Raw genomic sequence first — 24922 nt, forward strand, 5'->3', positions numbered from 1 at the left:
CCCCCCTCCCTGTCGCTGCAAGACACTCAGAACGTGCCTGTGTTTTGTAAATCTCTAGTTCTTCCCTTGCCTCTCTCAGGGCAGTCAGTTAGAACATGAAGTTTAGGTAGTTCTAGCTTTTCAGTTTGAACTTCCAGACGATGTAGTGTCTTGCTACTTCCCCAGGTGAATTCAGACTTGCGTTATTCACTGCTAAGCTAGCATTTGCACCTGAGCTCAGGTCCACCGTCAGCAGCACCCTAAAACCTGCTTACCTTTGCTTCTACACCCGATATTTCAACTCTGCAAATACTTGGAAGTCTCAGGCTGTAAAGGTAACTGTCTTTCCGGAAGGCCCTGGCCTTTGACCCCTAGAAGGCGGCCGGTAGGAAATGGCTCTGTTCTTGAAAGTTGAAAGGTGTTCCATGGTTGAGGGAGCTTACTACTCCTGCAGAGAAACATGGCGGCTCTGAACTGCCTAAAACTCCAGTGCTGGGGTGTTTCACACCCTCTTCTGACCTCCTTGGGATCATGCATGAAGGTGGTATGTGTACGTACACACACACACACACACACACACACACACACACACAAACTAATAATTTTTAAAAGTTGAAAAGCACACCGTTTATGACATTGCTGAAAGGTAGCATTTTTTTCACCCTTTATATTTTCGAGACAAGATTTCTCTTTGTGGCCCTGGCTGTCTTGAAAGTCCATCTAGCCTTGAAATTAGGGCTCTACCTGTCTATGCCTTTCTAGTACTGGCATTAAAGGAGTGAGCTAAAGGCAGCCTTAAAAAAAATTTTTTTTAATGATTTTTTTAAAGCAGCTTAGCTATTAATGAACAATAATTTGAGACTCATTAAATATTTTTGACATCTTTTTAAAATTATATTTTGCCTTTGGTAGTGAATGCTGTTGTGTGTCTTGTTTAAAGACTGTTCCAAGGCCGGGCGTGGTAGTGCACGCCTTTAATCCCAGCACTCGGGAGACAGAGGCAGGTGGATCGCTGTGAGTTCAAGGCCAGCCTGGTCTGCAAAGCGATTCTAGGACAGCCAGGGTTACACAGAGAAACCCTGTCTTTAAAAACAAACAAACAAACAAACAAAACTGTTCTAGAAGCCCTTGGGTCAGTTTTCTTTGAAATGAGCTGACAGTGAAGAAACCTCTCTCTTTCTGTGCACTTTGTGTGTGTGTGTGTGTGTGTGTGTGTGTGTGTGTGTGTGTGTGTGTGTGTTTCAGCTTAACACTCTGCAGAGTGCAGTTTTATTTCTTGGGTTAACTGTCTTATCAGTGCCTGTAGAGATGTCATGGATTTGGGTAGTTTGGTCATTTTCGTATGATTTTTCAAAAGATGTAACAGTGACTACCATCTTAAGTAGCCCTGGGTTTGTTACAGAGTTTTCGTTCACGTCAGGAAAGGGGTACTGTAGGTGGGTGGTATGTGCTGTCCTCTGTGCTGTCTTCTCTGGAGTCTTGACATGGGTCGCTGTGTATTTGTAGAGAATAGTGTTGCTATTGAAATGCACTTTGTGTTTTCAAATATTCGTGGTCTCTTGGCAGAATCACCGCAGTTCTAAATGTATATGATGGGAGAAGGTGAGAGATTGATGTGTGTAAGTGTTTAAGGACTAAGATGTTTCTGGACTATCTAAAATCTAGCCAGGACAGATGGCTGCTCTTTCTCTAAACATTTTTGTGTCTTTACAACGAATATATATCTATTTTGCTGTAGCTTCTCCGCCTTTAAAAGCAGAAATTTGTTTGAGTAAAATATATACACATACATACATATTACATATGACAGTGACGTCATTTTTGAGGCTAGAAGCTACTGTCTCTTTTTGTCTCCACATAGCTCTCTCAGCCTCTCAAGGCACTACACTACCAAGTGACAAGCCATGCCTCTGTCCTGAGCTGGTAAAAATGCGTTTCCTAAAAACAGCTTGAGTTTCCAAGCTGCTTTCCATTCTCAAAAGCTTTTGAAGTATTTTGGGACTTGCCAACCGCTATTAGTTGGAAGTGTGTTTGGCTGTTTGTCCTGGGAACTCACAGTTGTCTGAAGGAAGGGTTAGAAATGTCCGGTTTCTTTGGGAATTGTGCTATAATCCAGATTTAGTTAATTAGCCTTTGCCTCTCAGAGTTTTCTCTTTTGTAAATAGGGCAACACTGACATTTGTCAGGAATTCTGTGTGTTAGGTAGCTGAGCCTGCGCTGCAGCCCCGTCTGCGGGTGCTGGCTCCAGGTGCAGACACAGAACATGGTGGGAGCTTAGGATGGCTGTCATTGTTACTTCCCTGGCGGCATTCCCTCCACTGCCTTCTGTGCTGACACATGCTGAGTACATGCTTATGAACTCAGGCCTTCAGGTTCCTCAGCACTAGTTCTGCATTTTAATTTAGCAACACAAACTATTTCAGCGCACCACCTTTCCTGTCAGTACCTGTGCCCTTGCAGATAGGAGAGGACTTTTAGTGTCTTATTTGTGGTTGCTTTTGACCTGGAAGTGTAACACTGGTTATGAGCTTTTCAGGTGAAGCAAGAAGCATGTGGTGCACAGGTAAAAATTGCAAAGTTGTTTTAAAGGTGAAAATTGTAAATATATATATATATAATAAAATTTGGAAATGTGTGGTTTTAGGAAATAAGTATAAACCAATAATTTTGGTATTTATTTATTTTGGGGATAGAGGAGAGGGGCTGTCTTACTCTGTAGACTCAGAGATCACCTGCCTCTGCTTCCTAAGTGCTGGGAACAAAGGCATGGACCACCACACCCAACCATTTTGATTTGTAATTTAGGAAATAACTCAGAGTTATATAAAATGTGCAAAATGTCTTTCATGATGCTCAACAAAAAGGCTCTAGAATGATAATTGGTATTGTGAGAAACTTGGAATGTATGTCAAGCAACAAAATTATAAAATCTGTGTTAAAACAAAATGCCTACATGCATTGTTATCCTAAAAGCACCCAAATTCAAACCTTTCCCCCACCAAGGAAGCTGCCAGTTATTGACACATGTAACTTAGTAATCAACTTGAGTCTTCTATACTTGGAGTCTTGAAAGGAATTCTGAGACAAAGGCCTAAATCTATGTTATTTCTGGAAATCTAGGATACATCATTGCACCAGATAGTGGTGACACTGCTCCCCCCTTAATCCTAGCACTTGGGAGGCAGAGGCAGGCCAATCTGAGTTGGAGGCCATCCTGTTCTACAGAGTTCCAGGACAGCCAAGGCTGTTACACAGAGAAACACTCTTGAAACAACACTACCATCCACACAAACAAACAAACAAAAAATGGTACAACTGCGTGACATAAAGAAACAATGTATCCATGAAAATAATGCTATGTTTTTCTTAGGGCTATAAAATTTATTTTGTAGCTCTTGTGTGTTTGCAAATAACTTTTTAAAGACATTTCTTGTGAACACTAAACTAAGAATCAGAAGACCTAGATTCTAGACTTTTGTTGGCTGAGTGATTTCTTTTTCCAGTATTTAAATTGGTGCACAACATTGTCTTCACACGTCTTCACTCAGGTACCTGGTAACCTTACTTGTCTTCCCCACCTTGTTCCCACGTTTCCAGGAATCTTGTAGTTTTATGTCATGTGTGTTTATAATATGCGTACATATGTATGTCCTGTAGTTGAGTGCCACATCCAGCGGCATCATAGCACCTTCTTGGCATTTGCAGGGCATAATTATAGGCACATCACAACTCATAGATCTCCAAAATGCAATGAAAAAATAAGAGAAGGGGTGTCTGGTGTTTAGTGTAAGATTAGAGAGAATGAGGACTGTGCTGTTGAGGAGTGGATCTTTATTTGAGGACTGTGGGGGTTCTGTGAGGATTTGCTTGTTGGTTCCTTTGTTTAAAGTGAATCAGGCGTTTGAAGATCATTGTGCTGGTGTCTGAGGTCTAGAGCTGCAGAGTGGTGGCCTCTAGAGAAGGGAGGATCCTGAGTCTTCTGGTACTAAGTTTTAGTGCATGCATGCATTCATGTACATGTGTCAGTGTACTCACATGGGCTTCCACCATGTGGGTTCCCAGGACCAAACTGGGGTAATAAGGCTTGCTCCCTCACTTTGTTAAAGGCTGAGCAGTCTCTTTGTAACTGAAGGTGACTGGGTCAAGCTTAGTTTATGTATGGCTTAGAACTCTGATTTGACTTTTACACTATTTCGAACAAAGTACTAATAAGCTAATAGTTATCACTGAGAAATTTCCTCTTGTAACACACACACACACACACACACACACACACACTGTATTGTTTTGTTTTTTTTTGAGACAAGGTTTCTCTGTGTAGCCTTGGCTGTCCTGGACTCGCTTTGTAGACCAGGTTGACCTCAAACTTACAGCGATCTGCCTGTCTCTGCCTCCCAAGTGCTGGTATTAAAGGTGTGCGCCACCATGCCAGCCTGTATTATGTTTTAGAAAGGAAATTGACCTAGTACCAAGTATTATGCTAATACTGAAATTGTAAGAGGGGAGGCAAACCAACTTGGGCAACATGACAGAAGTCCATCTCTATTTTTAGGTTGGGTGTGTGTGAGAAAAGGACCCGATGACTGTTTTGTTCTTTCACAACGTGAAAATCAAGTAAATTTCTTATGTTTAAAAATACTTTGTAGCATATTGACTCTTATTTGTGTTCCTCTTGGGACCATATGATATTTGAGGAGAGAAAGCTACAAATAGAAAAAATTGTGAATAATTTTAGAATGTAGAGAATAGTATTATGAAAGGTTACATTGTCCGTGCTTTTATAGAAGAAGCAGTTAGAATTATTTTAGCCACTGGAATAGTGTGTTTGTTTAAACTGTAGCACACCTAGACAGAAATAAATCCCGCTAAAGCAGCAGCTCACTGCTCGTCTTGTTTTCCCAATCCCGGTCCTGGAGGCGCAGCTGCAGCAAAGCGGGGCGTTTCTTAGCTGGATTGTAATGTATCTTGAAAGGGTCTCTCAGCTGTACTCCATGAGGAAAAAACAAAACGGATTAGCTACGCATGCCTTGAGTCTGAGATGAGAGCTCAAACATATTGCCATTTAGTACAGTTAACTAAAGCATGGGTAGTTCTGCAAACTATACGTGACTTTTTGTAGGATTTTGATGCCAGTTTCACTTCCTTATCATGGAGGAACTCAGACTCAGGCAACACTGGTCCATGTTGTGATTTGATCAAATTTTGTTGATTTCTTAATTATGTGTCTCGTGAATAGCTATTCATGTTGGAGGAAAAAAATCAAAATATACAGGGAGACATCATGAACTTAAACTCAAAATTTCTTCTATTATTTGGATGTGAACCTAGCTTTTAATAGCTGAGCATCTCTCCAGCCCAAAATGTAAGTTTCTTAAAGTCAGGTATTCTAAAATGTGTGTGTGTGTGTGTGTGTGTGTGTGTGTGTGTTATTCGTGTGTGGCATGTGCCTGCAGAGGTCAGAGGAATGTGGGATCCAATAGGGGGCTGTAAGCTGCCTGATGTGGATGCTAGGAATTGAACTTGGGTCCTCTGCAAAAACATTATGCATTCTTAAATTGCTGAGTCATGTCTCTAACTCCAGTCACCACAGAGGGTCCAAGACTTTTGATGTTTTGATGGTGTGCAAGTCCTGTTGGGTGCTGAACAGCCAACTGACTTGAGACTTTGAGTTAGGACCTCCTCCAGGCTGCTGCTGTGGGCAGTACCTTGTAGCCCCAGACAGCTGTGTTCAGAAGCAGAAGCAACAGGCGTTGTGCTGCTAAGCTGTGAGGATGGGAGTCGGCTGAGGGTTATCTAGATTTGGCCCCATTGTACGGTGATGGACACCGTACAGTGCTGCTGCCGTCAGTGAACAATAGGTCCTCAGTCATCTGTGGCCTTTCTTGTGTTTGATGCCATTCTGCTCAGCTTTTCTGGGGTCTTGAATGTTTCTGCTTGTTTGGCTTTAAAGCCCTCCCTGCCTCAGACATCCTCAACAGAATGCTGCCAGGAGCCATATGTAGCTTAGGACACAAACCAAGATCACAGGGGTCTGAAGGGGGCTGGCAGTGTGAGGCTCTCAAGTCTCAGACGTCATTATGTTAGTGGTGTTGCTAGTGCAGCCATTCACCAAGGCTGTCCAGTTTTATGGGAGGGCAGTTAACCTCCCGCTCCAGGGGAGAAGATGCAAAGGTAATTGCCATCTTCCGTCTTTCACAGTTCTGTACAGGGATCATGTTCTCTCTGTATCACTTGACCTTGTCAGTGACATTACCATAATTGCCACCTATTCTAGTGAACACAGACTTCAGTGTGTAGGGCTGGAAGACAGTTGCTGTCTCTGTTTTGTGGTTTGTGGCTGCCTGCCTGTAGTACTTGCTGTTCTTGGTGGACTTTGTGGGAGGGCGTTGAGCACCTTGCTCAAGGACGTGTGTTTAACATGAATTTGCCCTGTAGAACCAGAGTCCCAAGAAGGTGTCTGCGTCTGTGATGTGAGTATGCCGATTCTTGATAGGCCAGTGGTGCCCAGATACTGTTATTGCCCAGGCTATTAGAGATGTTCATAAACCCAGAAAACCGAAAAGGATTATCAAACTTTGGATTTTGACATTATATGAAAACAAGAAAATGGCAGAGCAGTTAGCAACACCAAAACACTTAAATGTCCCATGTAATAATGAAGGCAGAGCCTTCAAATTCAATAAAATTTAGCTTTGTAGAAGGCATAGCTTAAAAAACAAAAATCCAAACCAAGTATTAAACTACAGCAGCTTTGTTCTTTATTATGCTTTAGGGCACACTGTGAGGGCACCATTTTGGCGTTAGTTAGGTCTGTCAGCAAAGTTTTTGAAAAAATACTCTTGGATTAATGTTTTTATCTTTTTTGTTGTTGTTGTTTTGTTTTTTGAGACAAGGTTTCTCTGTGTAGCCTTGGGTGTCCTGGACTCACTTTGTAGACCAGGCTGGCCTCGAACTCACAGCAATCCGCCTGCCTCTGCCTCCCAAGTGCTGGGATTAAAGTTGTGCACCATCACTGCCCAACTGTGAATTTTCCCCCCATATTTTATAGCATGTTTATTTTTGTGACCAATGGGGATATTTAACTTGTATAGTAGCTTCAGTTAAAAGAAATGAGTTTAGATTGCTACTAGATTCCTTCACTGCAGATTTTGTTTTCAGTAGGAGCTGTGACAGCAAAGCTAGGCCATTAATTAAACACAAATGAGATCCCCAAGGTACGAGATGGAGGTGGGCACTAGGTGCTTGGTGCTCTGCAGGGCTGAGGTGCTGTTAATTTCAGGGCGCTTTCTCTCTCTCTCTCTCTCTCTCTCTCTCTCTCTCTCTCTCTCTCTCTCTCTTTCTCTCTCTCTCTCTCGTTTCATACATGTGCAATATATTTACATCATTTCCACCCTCCTCCAAGCACTGCTTCTAGTGCATGTGCGTGCTGTATTCCAGTCTTCCTTGCTTTCCTTTACCTAAACCTTATAGAAAACATTGTCCCCTAAGACTTGATATCCGAGAAATGAAAATAGCACCAATGACTAGTAAGTACCAACACAAGGCTGAGATGGAACAGTGTCCGTGGTCACCATAGGACAGTGGTTCTCAACTTGTGGGTCAGAAATACGTGTCTTCTGATGGTTGCAACCCGCAGATTGAGAACCATAGCCCTAAGACTTAGAATATCTGTTGGTCATTTTATACTGGCATCTAAATCAAATTGTGGACCACACCAAAATCCATCCTGGATATTTTGGGACACATGTGTGCATTCTGCATCCCAGCAACCCCCAGTTTGGAGGAAGAACTGAGCCTTGTTAGACTATTTTTCTGGTGCTTTTTTCCTACATTAGGTTTTAGAATTGTTTCACTTTCTTTTTAGATACCATATTCTGTGTTTAGTCAGAGCCTTGTGCGTTTTCCTTCACTTCTGTTCTTTATCTTGCAGTGTGGTGTTACTTCTTCTGTCCTCTTTGCTTTTGTTGGCATAAGCAGTCGAGTGATCTTGTTAGTGTGATGCTCTGCAGTTCCCTGTTAGGTGGCTGCTGGTGGCTGTGTAAGGCTGGGCATCGCAAACCATCCTTCTGGTGCTTTCTGAGAGGAGAAGATAGAGTGGAGAGAGGCAGAAGCAGGAAGGTCCTTTGTCCCCTGCTTTCATGTGAGCACCACTTTACTGGCACCGATAGGTACCCACTTGTGTTAAAGTTACACATGTAAATGTTACAGCAGAGCCGCCAGCATCTATTCTCAGCTCCTGCTTCTTTGTGTCTGGGTAGTAAAGCACCGTGCGTTTATCTCCATGTGCAGGTGGGCACCTGCATTGATTCCATATATTGGAGTCAACCATTGTGTGTGGTGCTGCGAGTCACAGGAGTGTATGCATCTATTGTCACACTAGTGTATTTTCCTTTGGACATAACACATGGGATTGGTGTGGCATGGACAAAGTACTCAGAGGACATTATGTTATGTAGAGTAAGTCAGACAGCAGGACAAATACCGTATGTTCTCACTTCTGTGTGGAAATGTAAAACCTGGCCTCACAGACCCGGGGACAGTCTAGAACTTCCTGGAGAGGCAGCTCGTGTACGGTGGGTGCAAAGAGTAAGTTCTCCCTCCTGGGGATGCTCATTCCTGTAGATTTAAAAATAGCCTGTAAAGAGAATCCTGCCTGTTCCTGGTACAAACAAATGATGCATGTTTGAGTGCTTGGATTTGCCAGTGGTCCTATTCTCAGGGCATGCCCACTGTATGCATGCACTGAGATATGCCACACTGCTCTCCGTAGCTGTGCACCATTACCTCATGCAAATTAAAACATACGAGGGAAAGTATGACTCTGTCCTGTATGGACACGTCATGGTCTAAAGATGTCTTGAAGTGTCTTACCTCAAACTCGAAGATTATAAAAGGAAGAATAAAGGACTCATTTATTTCTCAATAATTAGGGATTAAAAAAAATCTAAGAGAAGGTGAATGTCTGAAGGGAGTTTATAATTTGAGATTGTCCACATCACTGATATTAACGCAATAAAATGTAACTGTGTTTGGGGGCTTTATTTGAGAGGCTGGTTGCTGTGAGTGTCCATGTGCGTGTTCTAGTTGTGGAAGGCAAGCCTGAGCCTTGTGCTTAGGTTTCAGAGAGCTTTAACAGTGTCTAAGGACACTAGGCCAACCTACTCAAAGATGGCTGATGCCTTAACCCTGCCCTACACAAGGATGGCTGATCCTTACACATGAGCTGTGCAAAAAACTCCTATGTAGGTAGAAAGGTATTTAGTTGAAGGTAATGACAGTGTGCTAGGCCCAAATCCTTATTTCCTGTTTACTTACCAGCACTCAGCGCTTTCTACTCTAATTTATATTTTTTCTTTTTCTTTTTTTTTTTTTTGTGGCAACTGTTCTTTCTGGTTACCAAATCAGGTAGGAACTTTCATTTTCTCAACCCATGGAATGGAATGCCATGCCTCTCCTCTTGTGTTCCCAGCCCTGACTGAGCTGCCCTTCCACCTGCAGCTACTTAATTTGCGCTTGTTTTCGGGTGTTGGTGTTTCTCTGGGCTTAACCCCAAGATTACTCCCCTTTCTTTGTTGCGTCTGCCCTGATGATCTTAGCCATTTCTGATTCAGGTTTTCCGATTGGTCTACCTTTCTTTTGCACTCCTCCAAACCCAAAGGTGGCTCCTTAGCTCTCTTTCCTAGATACTGTTTCACCTGTGACCTGCCAGCTGCTCCATTGTCGTTCCTCCGAGCCAACAGGAGCATCTCTCTGTCTTATCTGAAGCTCCTTCCAAAAAGAGTCCTGGAAGCCTCCAAAGAGAAACAGTGCTACCAAAGGTCCAATTGCTATAAAAGAAGGCTCTAGCTCCTCCCCTCCATGCTTGGCAGGCTGAACCATCTCACTGTCACGGTGGGGGATTCCAAGCCAAGTCAGTGGGGGCCACCCAGCTGACTTTCCTTTGTGGTCATAAGCAAAGACCACAAGACCTCTCCCAAGCATCTTGCCTTAAAATAGGAACTTCCCGTTCTTTGGCATCCTTATCTGTGGAGGCTCTCAGAGGCACACCCAACTGCAGCTCGGCACGGCACACCCAGCTGCATCTGACACACTGCTATAGCTATTTAGACTTTTATGTTTTGCTAACAATTAGGTTTTCTGCCAATAATAATAATAACAACAACAACAACAGTGTGTGGAAGTTTTGCTGACACTAGGCAAGAGCATCAAGCTTTTGGAACATAGAGTGGTGTGTGCCTGTGGTACAGGCACCTGAGGAAACAAACTAGAAATTAAAAAAAAAAAAAAAAAAAAAAAAAAAAAGGCAGTAGTCTACCATTCCAGCAGAGCCCCTGTGCTAGGAAAGCGGCCTGCCATGGGGCTGCATTCCCAGTCCTGTATACATTACTAGGTCTTAATGAGGCAACACTGGGTTTCTCTGTTCACTGAAATTTACGCTAGTGCTATATTTTAAGATATATTTGTGTTACACACACACACACAGTAAAGGTGTGACCTTGTGATTTGAGACACACTGTTAAAATCTGATTTTATATTTGACTATGTGGTAGGTTTTGTGTTATTAAGAAAAAAAAAGTGCCTGTACTGATCACACATCATAGGCTGTGGGCATATATTCATGTGCGGCTGGAGCTGTTAAGACATTTGAAGAGGCCTCTGCAGCTTTCTCTGTCCCTGTATGTCCTCAGTGTTTGCCAGTCCACCTGCTTGTCTCAATGACTGACTTGACTGGTGCTAGTTTAATGGGGGGGGGTCAGTCTTGGACCCTCTGCTGGAGCATGCAGGATGACAGTTAGCTAGCTCTCCGTGGTCAGTTGGCTTCTCTGCTCTATGTCAGAAATGCAGGCAGCTGGCTCAGGCTGCCCAGCGTGTTTGCACTCATACACTACTCTGTTCCATAGGAAATGGCTTCCTTTGGTTGGTGGATACTTCAACTAAGAGAAAAGAATGCCGTGATCTGCCCTGTGTGTGCCAAGCCAGCATGGAGACCACGTGCTTTTGTTGTTGTTAGTGTGCCATCAGAAATCATAAGAGCGCAGTTCTCAGGGCATCACCCCTCTCTCTGCCTTAAGTTAGCAAACGATGATAGCATTATCAAAACTCTGACCTTCCATGCCTACCTGGAAGGCGTGACGGCCATACATGGTGGACCTGGCCAGCCTTGCCAGCCAGGAGTTGTGCAGCTGGACAACATGGACACGTGGCAGAACCCCTACCTTAGGAGTGTACAGATGGAACTGGAATCACAGGGTGATGCCTGCCTCCCGTGCTCACCCAGTGGATGATGGCAGCTTGTGTTGTCAGTGCTTTATTTTGACACAAAAAAAAACAAAGTAGCTTTTTTTTTTAAAAACTCCTTCAGGCAAGTTAAAATTCCCTTTTGGCAGTATTACGCCTGTCTTACTTAGCTTTCTCTGGTTCTATGTAATCACTTAACAAAATACAAGAAGCTACTGAGCGTAGCTGTTCTTCACCCATGCTTTCAACTCACTCGTTCTCATGTCCCCAGCAGACTAGTCCTGGAATAGCCCCAGCCCCATTGGTTGACCTGCTAATGGACGATGTACTGGCAAGGGGCACCCCACCATCTGTATTAGAACTACTTTCTCTCGCTGCCTTCGTACTAGAACAGGGACAAAGAATGGACCTGGAGAAGTCATTCACTTTTCTGGGCAGAGTAGGGGGTGGGGATCATTTAAGAAATTCAGTATTTAAAAAAGTGAGATGAGAGACAGAGAGTTCAGTCAGGGTCTGAAGGCATTTACTGTGCTACCCTGAACTCTGGAGTTTGACTCATATGACCTCAGGGCTGGTGGCGGTAGATGGAGGGGGCTAGCTGCTAGCTTAGCTGAGAAACAGGAGCATCAGGTTCAGGAGACCAAGCCTCACCTCAGAGGAACAAGGCAGAGAATGATAGAGGAAGAAAACATGTCTTTCTGTGGCTGCCTTATACATACTTGCATGCATGTACACTACATACACGCACAAACCACCAAGTACCACACACATACATGTGCACATATGCATGCGTGGTATGCACACACATGCAGATAGATGGAGCTGGGTATTGTAAGACCCAGACTATAATAGTGAGCAAACATGTATTTTGCTTCTTCTAAGAAATTGAGTTAATGGCTATAGAGACAGCTCTGCAGTTAAGAGCACCTGCTGCTTTTCAGAGGCCTGAAGTCCGGGTGCCGGCACCTTCATCACGTGTGACATCAACTCTGAGGGATGCTGTGCCTCTGTGCTTAACTGCATATACACGGCACGCACACACATCCAGGCTACCTGCATATACACGGCACGCACACACACCCAGGCTACCTGCATAAACACCCACGCACACACACCCAGGTTTTCTGCATATACACGGCACGCACACACACCCAGGCTTTCTGCATATACACGGCACGCACACACACCCAGGCTACCTGCATATACACGGCACGCACACACACCCAGGCTTTCTGCATATACACGGCACACACACACACCCAGGCTTTCTGCATATACACGGCACGCACACACACCCAGGCTACCTGAATATACACGGCACGCACACACACCCAGGTTACCTGCATATACATGGCACGCACACACACGCAGGCTACCTGCATATACACGGCACGCACACACACCCAGGTTACCTGCATATACACGGCACGCACACACACGCAGGCTACCTGCATATACACGGCACGCACACACACGCAGGCTACCTGCATATACACGGCACGCACACACACCCAGGCTACCTGCATATACACGGCACGCACACACACCCAGGCTACCTGCATATACACGGCACGCACACACACGCAGGCTACCTGCATATACACGGCATGCACACACATCCAGGCTACCTGCATATACACGGCACGCACACACACGCAGGCTACCTGCATATACACGGCACGCACACACACGCAGGCTTTCTGCATATACACGGCACGCACACACACCCAGGCTTTCTGCATATACACGGCACGCACACACACCCAGGCTACCTGCATATACACGGCACGCACACACACCCAGGCTACCTGCATATACACGGCACGCACACACACGCAGGCTACCTGCATATACACGGCACGCACACACACCCAGGCTACCTGCATATACACGGCACGCACACACACCCAGGCTACCTGCATATACACGGCACGCACACACACCCAGGCTACCTGCATATACACGGCACGCACACACACCCAGGCTACCTGCATATACACGGCACGCACACACACCCAGGCTACCTGCATATACACGGCACGCACACACACGCAGGCTACCTGCATATACACGGCACGCACACACACCCAGGCTTTCTGCATATACACGGCACGCACACACACCCAGGCTACCTGCATATACACAGCACGCACACACATCCAGGCTACCTGCATATACAGGCACGCACACACACCCAGGCTTTCTGCATATACACGGCACGCACACACACCCAGGCTACCTGAATATACACGGCACGCACACACACCCAGGCTACCTGCATATACACGGCACGCACACACACCCAGGCTACCTGCATATACACGGCACGCACACACACCCAGGCTTTCTGCATATACACGGCACGCACACACATCCAGGCTACCTTCATATACACGGCACGCACACACACCCAGGCTTTCTGCATATACACGGCACGCACACACACCCAGGCTACCTGCATATACACGGCACGCACACACACCCAGGCTACCTGCATATACACGGCACGCACACACATCCAGGCTACCTGCATATACACGCACGCACACACACCCAGGCTACCTGCATATACACGGCACGCACACACACCCAGGCTTTCTGCATATACACGGCACGCACACACACCCAGGCTTTCTGCATATACACGGCACGCACACACATCCAGGCTACCTGCATATACACGGCACGCACACACACCCAGGCTACCTGCATATACACGGCACGCACACACACCCAGGTTACCTGCATATACACGGCACGCACACACACCCAGGCTTTCTGCATATACACGGCACGCACACACACCCAGGCTTTCTGCATATACACAGCACGCACACACATCCAGGCTACCTGCACATACATGGCACGCACACACACCCAGGCTTTCTGCATATACACGGCACGCACACACACCCAGGTTACCTGCATATACACAGCACGCACACACACCCAGGCTTTCTGCATATACACGGCACGCACACACATCCAGGCTACCTGCATATACACGGCACGCACACACATCCAGGCTACCTGCATATACACGCACGCACACACACCCAGGCTACCTGCATATACACGGCACGCACACACACCCAGGCTTTCTGCATATACACGGCACGCACACACACCCAGGCTTTCTGCATATACACGGCACGCACACACATCCAGGCTACCTGCACATACACGGCACGCACACACACCCAGGCTTTCTGCATATACACGGCACGCACACACATCCAGGCTACCTGCATATACACGGCACGCACACACACCCAGGCTACCTGCATATACACGGCACGCACACACATCCAGGCTACCTGCATATACACGGCACGCACACACACCCAGGCTACCTGCATATACACGGCACGCACACACATCCAGGCTACCTGCATATACACGCACGCACACACACCCAGGTTACCTGCATATACACGGCACGCACACACACCCAGGCTTTCTGCATATACACGGCACGCACACACATGCAGGCTACCTGCATATACACGGCACGCACACACACCCAGGCTACCTGCATATACACGGCACGCACACACACCCAGGCTACCTGCATATACACGGCACGCACACACACGCAGGCTACCTGCATATACACGGCACGCACACACACCCAGGCTACCTGCATATACATGGCACGCACACACACGCAGGCTACCTGCATATACACGGCACGCACACACACGCAGGCTACCTGCATATACACGGCACGCACACACACCCAGGCTACCTGCATATACACGGCACGCACACACACCCAGGCTACCTGCATATACACGGCACGCACACACATGGCATGCACACACATCTTTTAAAAATCCTTTTAAGTATTTTTTTTTTAAGCTTGTGCCTTTGTTTTGCCTGCATGTTCATATGTGCACACGTGTATGTCAGGGACCGGTAGAGGTCAGAAGAGGGCATTGGATACCCTGTAACTGAAGTTACAGGCTGTTGTGAGCTGCCTTTTGTGGGTTGAGTTTCAACTCCTGGGCCGTCAGATTTCCAGCGCCCCCCCCCCCCCCGTCAACCCCCACCTCCTATAGAACCCCCCTCCACCTCAACACACACACTTAAAATTTATGTTGTATTTCTCATTAGTGAGTGGTAGGAGCTCTTCTGTGTTTTCTAGACACGGCCCTTTTCCAGGTGCGTATTTAGCTCTTCTGCCACATCTTGTAAAGGCAACTTTGCAGATGTTTTCTTCCAGTTGAGGATTGTAGGATTTTAATCTAAAAATAGTCTTATGATACAGAAATAATTTTATTGTCTAGTTTATCTGTTTCTTTTATGGGCTGTGATGGTCACATCTAAAAATATTGCTCATCCAATGAGTTGGTTATTTCAACTGTGCACATGTTTGCAGGTGTCTGTCTGTCTATGTGCGTGGTGTTGGGGCTTGAACCTAGGTGCTCACTTGTTAAGCAGTGTGGTTTATCTGTGAGCAATATCCCTGCCCTAGGGTGTAGTCTTTCTGAGGTTTGTGCCCCGCTTGTTTTTCACCGGTCTCTGGCCATGGTGCAGTGGCATCCCCTCTCTGCAGATGAGCAGCCAGAGCCTCTTCTGCCAACACTGGCCTTCCCTTGTTGAGCTGCTTTGACTCCTTTTGTTTAGTGTGAACTGACACAGGAGTCACTTGCTGGACTTACCTGGCTGCGCCACTGCTCTGCTGATCACTGTTACTTTCCAGTGAGTCTGAAGTAGGGCACTCAACTCCTAACTTTTGGTGTAATTTTAAAGAGGTTTGAAAACCGTGTAGCATTCTCTGTCTCCATCACTCAGCAGGGTTCAAGGGCAGATGTATGAGGACACGCTAAGGAAAACTAGGTGTAGTTGGTACTTGGCATGGGTGGGCGGAGCTTCTCTGTCTTTGATTGAGTCATCTCTCATAGCCTGCCCTGGCCCAGGATCATAGTTATAATGCTGCTCTGTATTAGGCGCTTTACATGATTGTCTCTCGGCTTCTTTCGAGATTCCTTTATAAAGAGAGCATTGTTCTTCTTATTTCATAAGGACTTGCGCAGTGAATGTGCTAGGTTGTGATCCTAGCCTCGTGGTAATAGTACGGATGGCAGTAGTCTTTGTGGGGGTGAATGAGGCTCTGAGACCTAGTCAGGGTAAGGAAAGTAACCCTGGGCTATTCACTGTCCCCCCACGCCTGTGTCAGCCTTCTAAGGCACCTGCATGAGTCCTAGCGCACAGTACAGCCCCTCTGCCCTTCTGCCAGGCTCCCATCTTCTGGAATTCTGGCAAGCTGAGGCCAGTTGCCTTCCACCCTTTTGTGAACAGCACCCTTACAGGGCACTTAAGAACTGGGCAGACTGATGGAAAAGTGAGATTATTACTAATTATGCCACATACTGTTACTTTAAATGAGTTTTGTAAGTGATGTGTAAACTTAAAAGTTAGTTTGTAACTCTGTTTACATTTTATTGATTTTTCTGTTTAGAATCTACACTAAGAAGTCTTATACCGTGGATATCTGCAAATGTATTGGTCTCCTATGCGTTGTGAACTGACACTTGGCCTGTGTTGTTTTAACACGTTAATAAAGCTTACTGAATAGGACAGAATAAGCAGGTAGTGCCCTATCAATATTGCAGGCTTTAGCAATAGTATGGTGCTGTTGAGCAGTGGTCGGGACAGGGTTAGTGGTGCACAGGCTAGTGTAATGAATAGTTTAAAGTCTACCATGTCTTGCTGAAAGATGCAGGACTCATCCATGAGGGTTTATTGCACACTGCCACTTGAGCAGAAACCGCCCATTTTACTGTGATAACTTATTTGCATATAAGTTTTCTGTTATTTTCATTCAGTTATTTCTGATATCCACGTTACATTTTATTACACACGATGATTTCAAGACTGCGTCCTGGTGAAAATCAAAATTCATTGTTGTCAATTTCGTTCCTTCATAGACATTATGCAGGCAACTGTTTCCAGTGTCCTAGAAAAAGAGTAATTTGAATATTAATTTGGTATTAGCTTCTTCATCTTCTGTTTTCTATGTATTCTAAACAGTAAAAAGCTTTAAAGGAACAGCACTGTTTTAAGTTGGGTAATGAATCCAATGAGAAAGTTATCAGAGAATGCTGTCACATGAAGGAACCGAACCCTTCAAGCTCAGTTGTAAAAACATCCCTTGGAGCTAAGTCTAGCACCATTAATGTTCTTCTGAAAGACCACAATTTCAGTAGCATTACCAGTAATGAATGCTCAGTTTTTTTCTTGTATCTGTAAAATACACAATTAATCTAGATAAACATTAGTCCAGAGAAATAGCATAAACCTGCTTTTCCTGCCTTGTGTTTCTCGGTGCGCATCTGGTAACACACTTGTATGGCGAGGAGGCAGGAACAAAGCAATGGCTCTGCCCATTGGCTTACACTTGAGGCTTTTGTTCTTAGAGGGAGACCCCGAGGAAACTTGAGGAGGCACCTCCTTAGCAAAGTGTGCACCTCTCCCTTCACTTGTGCCTGAAGACTGTCACACAGCATCCTCTTTGCTCTGATAGATTTCTCCATCATTTTAATGCATTTAAATAGGCACTGCACAGAATTTTGTTTGATTTCAGTAATTTTAAGCCTTTCGGTTCTGTATTGGCACAGCACATTAGGTCATTATGCGCAGCTGATTGATTTACTCAGAAAACATGTAGGATAGCATGTTTCAGTGTGCAGGCCCTGTGCTGGCCCTAGGACTGCAGAGTGGCGATGGGTAGTTGGGGGGCGGGTAGACACATCCGCTGTGCTCATCTTCAGCCTGGTGGGGAGGGCTGGCCTTTGGACAGAAGTTGAAGTGTAGCTATGAGAACACAATTTTGTAGGTGCCCTGTCACTCATAGTGAAATGTTCCCTGTACATTTTGTACCGTGCTGTACAAGCAGAAGTGATGCCATAGTCATTCTGTCTTTTGGTTTACTGTGCAGTTCAGTGTCAGACTGTCACTAGTTCAGGTTACTTGTGCGTTGCGAACGGTGATCAAGTTTTAGGTATATATTGATTATAAAATGTTATCTTCTGTAGAGTCCAGCATGATTCTGCATTTTATTAATGTTTGTTTTTTCACATTGCAGATTTCTCTTGGATTTGGCTTCACATTAACAGATCTTCTGCACTGTGTACAGGCACAGGTGAGTTAATACTTGAATCTCTTATGTTACCTATTACTAAGGTTAAATGTTTTAAATGATCTAATATGTTAGAAACATAAAAAGGAAGTAGGAGGACTATAAATAAGAGCAGAATAAAACTTACCTATTTCTCTGTATGTCTTTGTTATGAACTTGTTGAAATGACACTTGAAGATGCATGTTTATTGGTAGCTACTGTTTCTATTTGGAAAGAGTCTTAAGTGTACCCACTGGACAAGTTGATGACTTAATTCCTGAAATTTTAACCTCAGAGCCTGGAAAAAATGTTTTCACTTATTTTTATATGTAAAATATTTGCGTGGTAGTACTGTTGACTTGTTACTAAACTGATATAATATAGAAAAGAAAAGACCACTATGGCTTTTGGTAGCTCGTCTCATCCATAGCACTGTGAAATATTGTACATAGCCTCTTTTGCCTGTGAACTCTCTTCACATGTCCATACTGTATGTGGAGGATATTTATTGCCCTAGTTGCACCCTTCTTCACTTGTACATCCCTCTTGAGAACGTAAGCTCCACTAGCATTTGGCATGGTTTCTGTTATAGATGCATCTTTAGTTCTGAGAACACTGAATGCCTTGCAGTTAACAGAATAGAACCTGTTAAATAAACAGTGTAAACAGCTAAAATGCACTTGGATTCAGTCTTCAAACTGCACATCTGTAAGTACAAAGTGGAAAAGGAAATACTCTGTACATTGTGTGTAAATGTTATCCCAAGTGAGCGTGTTGGACATGTTCAGAGATGGCTGACCAGGCTAGAGGTCAGAGGGTTTGGCCTCTGACGCCACTTACTTTGTCAGTGCTCTGGTTCTTAAGATGAAGTACACAAGTATTTTCTTAACCACCTTCTCATCTTGGGTATGTTTTGTGATACCAAATTTTGATCTCTGAAAATCAAACACGTTAAATCTTTTCTACTATCTGTCACTTGACAATACTTGGTTTTCTGTTCCCAGCTTGGGAAATTTGTTTGTTCATTTTCCTGCCTTATGTATTAATGTTGCATTCATTATCAGTGTGGCTTTCGGTATAATAGTATAAGCTGGTGCCCGTTTCCTCACGCCCATGGCATTTTTCTTCAAGTGTTTGAGACAGTAGTAGTTTTTGTTTGGTTCTTGTATCTTGGTTTAGTTAAAATTCTTAACTGCACTCACTTCTTTATTGTGTGGGTGTGCGCTTGCTACAATGGACAGTTATGAAGGAGTCAGTTCTTTTCCTCCACCATGTGGGGCCCAGGGCTCAACCTGCTCATCAGGATTAGCAACAAACCCCTTAGCCGCCGAGGCTTCTTGAAGACCCTTGCTTTGCTTTTGTTTTGTTTCCACTCATATTTCCCTCTCCTCTTATGGCTTTTAGTGTTGCTTTTATTTAAATAAAACATTAGGCGTCATATCCCTATCTCTGATTCACATGCACTTACAGGTTCATTTCGTAGGGCCTGCATTGAGCTGTCAGCAGCTCTGCAGTGCTCTCTGGAGCGCCAGCAGCCACAGCTGCCTTCTGGTTATGTCTGGATTGGCAGACAAGGAGCTCCCAAAGGCCAAGTGATTTTTTTTTTCCCCTAAGGACATACCATGATCCTAATTATGGAACTTCATTTCTGCCTAAACAGCCCTGGTAGCACTCATATTTTTGGCAATAAGTATATTACATGAAAATTATATTCCTATTTGAAGAATGAAATTAATTTGAAAATCAGGCATTCTTTTACTTACATTTTATTAGCTAGACCTAAATTTTAACCTGTGACCTCCATTCCAAGATGAAACATGGCACTTACCTGAAGACAAATGCTGCTTTTTGTTTCCAGTGGACAGGGACACATGCATTCTTCTTCCCTTTGTAAACTCGGGATGGTAGGGATTGGCATTCCTTCTCCCTTAGGCAGTTAGGTAAGAGGTAGCACCCGTGCTTCACTGGGTAAACTGCAGAACAGCTGGCCATGGTGGCGCCTGCCTCTAAACCCCAGCAGTCTGTGGGGTGAGGGGGTACAGGGGAGGGGGATGGGGATAGAAGCAGAGGAAGGAGAGTCTGCAGTTCAAAGCCGTCTTTATGAGTTCAAGGCCATCCTCAGTATTTGATCCCAAGCACACAAAAGAAATACACATGTACAAACACACACAGACACTCACACAGTAGCTGGACATGTAGCTCAGTGGTAATTCTATGTGTATGTTACATATGAAATGTAGTAACTATCAAGTTGTTTAGAACTTTTGTTTTAAAACAAAACAAGTGACCACCCTCCATTTCAAGACCGAGAGATCAAATTCCAGGTGAGTGTGAGTGCTTTCTCACCTGTTGCTTTAGTAGTCGCAGTTCTCTCCAACACAAGGAATAATGTGCCCTGACAAGCTTACAGGCCAGCGCTCTGAAGGACCATCTGTGTACACAAGCAGTCATTTTCGCGTCTGTCACTTTGCTTCCCGTCTTCTGGTTTTGCGTCTGTGCATTCAGGCTCCAGTGGTGGTGACTTCTCCTCACTACTTGTAGGGCTGGAGGGCAGACTAGACATTGGTTTTCTTGAAGCTTAAATTCTCGCAATTGAAAACCATAAGATTATAACATTTCAACAAAGGGCTGAGAGCGTGAGGTTTAATTAAACAAGTCAACCTACAAGTATACGTTTGTGCTGCTCTCTGCATTCCCACCACCCGGGCACACATCAGTTTTGCCTGCATAGCACCCTAGAGTGGCTTTCCAAAGCTCCGAGGAAACAGGCCTCCCTCCCTATGTGTATTCTGAGCCAGAGTACCACGTTGAAGTGAACAGTCTGCCTTGCAATGATGAAAACTGAAGCACAATTAAGTTTATTTTTTACATGACTGAAATGCCAGAACACTGGTTTTGAAATTGCAGAGCTCCTTAACAAGGGATGGGATAGTGCTCTTCCAGGGCCCCCGAGCTGCAGTCCCCTGCAGTGGGACATGCGTGGAAGCCTTTGCCCCTGTAGGGAACTGCTACTTTGTGGCTCAAAAAGAAACTCCTTTGGGTGAAACTTCACTTATTGTAACAGACATTTGTATCTAGGTAATAAGTCTTTGGAAAATTTAATTTCAAATAGAGTTATAGGTATTACTGCAAACAGACTTTATCACAAAAAGCAGATTACTTAAATTGTGCTACAGAAAGTCAAATATTGTCTTGCAATGATTAAATAATAAATGGAGGACTTCCCCTTAAGGAACATGTGATGACTGACATCTTGTACTTAATTATTTAAGAAGTGTGTGGGTAGAACATATGTAGACAGACTTAGCTCCTCCCACTTAGTTCCTCTTCAGGGCTGCATAGCTGTACTGTGGGTCTTTTTTGTATAATATTCTGAACAAAATGTCTTGAAGTCCAACATACCTTAATGAATGAGAATTCCAGACCTGAATGTATGGGATGGAGAATTCTTTCATTTGAATTTAAAAGGCAAAACTTATTTAACAGACCAAATGTGATTTTTAATCTATCGCAAGCTCAGTATTTTCAGGGTAGCCTCACATTTAAAGCATCTTTAAAATGAGCACTTCACACTGGCACTCAAACGTGAGAGTTAGGTAAGTCTGCCTGACAGGACAGCTTGGAAAAGTCAGTCCCCTTTGCTCTGGAAAGTCCTGCTCACTTTGCGTTTATGTTGATGGTGGAAGACTTGAGGAATAGTGCGGGCAGGTTGTAGGTTGCTCGCATGTACTCCAGGGGAGCTTCACTAGGAATGTGTGGAGAGCATTTTCCCACTGTAGAGTAGGTGTAGTGTGTGCTACATGACGCCAATGCACTGTTACACACTAAACACTGACTACGTATTGGATATGACATGACGGAAAGCGCATTTCATAGGAATGTTGATTTTGAATCCCGCTTTGTTCATGGATGAGAAATTATCTGAAAGCAAAGGAACATCAATGCAAGTTTATCTATGCCTCCTCTCCCCTCCTCCCTCATTTGCCTCCCTCCCCCTTTTCTGTCTCTTTCTGGTGTATCTGTGTGAGTGTGCAAATGTGCTCATGGAGGTGTGTCTGTGTATCTCTGTGTGCACAGATGCTATGCAGGTGTGTCTGTCTGTATATGTGTGTGTGCAGGTGTATACTCATACTTCTAAAAGATAGCCTTAGGGGTGTGTGTGTGTGTGTGTGTGTGTGTGTGTGTGTGTGTGTGTAGAGGTCAGAGGTTGATGTCGGGTGGCTTCCACCACTACCTTTTTTTTTTTTGGTTTTTCGAGACAGGGTTTCTCCATGTAGCCCTGGCTGTCGCTTTTTAGACAGGCTGACCTCCCACTCACAGAGATCCACCTGCTTCTGACTCCCTGAGCGCTAGGATTACAGGTGTGTGCCACTACACCTGGCACCATCTTATTTTCTGATACAAGGGTTTCCTCTGGAGGTAGGGCTCGCTAACTGATGAGGCTGTCTGGCCAGCAAGCTTGTGTAGACTTGGCATAAGAGAATGAAGTGTCATGGACTCCTACCTGGACAACAGCCTGAGTGATGGCAGAGGAGGATGGGCAGGAGGCTCGTAACAGACCTGCCTGCCCAAAAACATCGAAATTCTCAGGCCTTCCCCTAAATTCTAAAAGCTATGCCTGAAAAGTGACTAGATCCTAATGGTTGGCTTGGTGGCTCCACAAAGGGAACGGAGGCTAGGGAGCTGCTCTCTGTTTCCCTTTCATTAGGAAATCTATTTGAAGCATGGCGTGGTAGCGCGCGCCTTTAATCCTAGAACTTTGGAGGCAGAAGCAGGTGGATCACTGTGAGTTCAAGGCCAGCCTGGTCTACAAAGCAAGTTCAGGACAGCCATAGCTACACAGAGAAACCCTGTCTCAAAAAAAACCAAAAAACAAAAACAAATCAAACCAAACCAAAATAAAACCATTATTATATTTGAAAAGAGCAGAGCTGAGCCCGGTGTGCCCAGCTAATAGTGTCATCTTTTAAATACATTTAAATGCTTCTAAGTGTCAATTCATTACTGCATTAACCCATAGTATGTTTCTTTCCTATGATCTGCTTTTCTTGCTGCTTATTCAAAAGCAAAATAAAATTCCCTGTTTCGGATCACAGTGGCTTTCCTCAGCCACATGACTGCTCATCAAAAGCCAGGTGTCTTTGACCTAACCTCTTGATCCTTTTGTGTTTTCGGGTATGTGTATATGCGTGTACATGTTTGTACCTCCGTGGGTGTGTTTAGGGCATGGACATATGTATGGGGTGTGTGTGTGTGTGTGTGTGTGTGTGTGTGTGTGTGTGTGTGTGTGTGTGAGAGAGAGAGAGAGAGAGAGGTCTGAGAGGTGTGTGTGTGTGTGTCGTTATCTACTTTTGTATCTTTGGCTCATGATATTTCTAGTTTTGAGTTCCTTTTAATTGAGGCATTGTTTTGACAGATGTCTCTCTTGTTGATAAGGCCTCTTTTTTTCTCCAGGGTTCCAAGGACTGTAGGTGAGACCCTGGTGTGTTCATATATCGCTATAAGGTCTCCCCAGGTCCTTAAAGTGTTCCCAGATGTTTTGAAGCAGAGACAGATATAGGCCACATAGAAAGACAGAGAGAAAAGAGAAAAAACAAACATTTACTATTACTTTTGGCAGATTCTGATCTTGGCCTTCACATGTACTGTGTCAACTTAAACCGGACTGTTCTTTGTGTCAAAGTGTGAAGTCTGTCTTGAGTCTGTTGAATCCTCTAAGTAGAGGCCAAACAAGGTTGTTTTGAGAACACTCAGGCTTTGCCTCCTGGGTGGTAGCTTAGATGGTGTGCCGTGCGACCTCTTCAGTTTGACTGGTAACACTCACAGAATGGCTGTGGAGGGAGCATGGGAGCTCCTCCCTGGGTCTGTACACAATAGTGTGTCCTAGCAGACCTCCCTCTCCTCGATACTTACGGGGCATTATTAGTTACTGCAGCTGCCACATATGCATGCATTGCTTTAGTTTTTATTTCCTTGAGTATAAATGTATTTTATTTAAAGAAGCATTATTGTACTGTGAAAGAGTAATGATTGCCAGAGCTCCAGCTGTAGGATATAAGTACAAATTAACACATGTATGCTAACGATACTTCGATGTGTGCTTACTTATGTTTGATAAAGTCTGAGGAACTGTCAACACTGTAGTTTCAGTGTGGAGACATGAGTGGATGGCACATGTTAGCTGTAGTGTGCTGGCCTATACACTCAGTGCAGTGGAGCAGAGAGCAGCCTGTGCACGCTGAAGCAGGTCTGTCCTGGGGCCTTTCAGGGCAGTTCACTCATTAGAAGAAACCCGTGGGGTCACTATTGTGGCTTTATGTTTTTATTTGTTTGTTTATTGGGGTTTTTTTGTTTGTTTGTTGTTTTGTTTTTGTGACAAGGTCTTCCTGTGTGTCCCTGGCTGGCTTGAAACTTGATTTATAAAGCAGACTGGCCTTGAGTTCTTAGAGGTCTGCCTGCTTCTGCCTCCTGAACTCTGGGATTAGTTGGCCCCATGTAGAGGCAATGATCACATTTTAAAATGAGAAAATGAAGTATCTGGCAGGTTAAATGATGGTCCAGGGATGTATCCAAGAGATTGA

At 44.6% G+C, this 24922-nt stretch overlaps 1 protein-coding gene across 3 annotated transcripts in view; it reads left to right on the plus strand.

The window, feature by feature from the left end:
• Nucleotides 1-24922, plus strand: part of Ncoa2 (nuclear receptor coactivator 2) — a 249110-nt gene that overhangs the window by 75763 nt on the left and 148425 nt on the right. For all 3 annotated transcript variants that reach the window (XM_051158936.1, XM_051158944.1, XM_051158951.1), the window contains exon 2: nucleotides 18308-18364. The gene's annotated coding sequence lies outside the window, so the exon portion shown is untranslated. The remainder of the gene's footprint in view (nucleotides 1-18307; nucleotides 18365-24922) is intronic.

This window comes from Acomys russatus, chromosome 2, assembly GCF_903995435.1.
Source record: "Acomys russatus chromosome 2, mAcoRus1.1, whole genome shotgun sequence".
Taxonomy (NCBI): domain Eukaryota; kingdom Metazoa; phylum Chordata; class Mammalia; order Rodentia; family Muridae; genus Acomys; species Acomys russatus.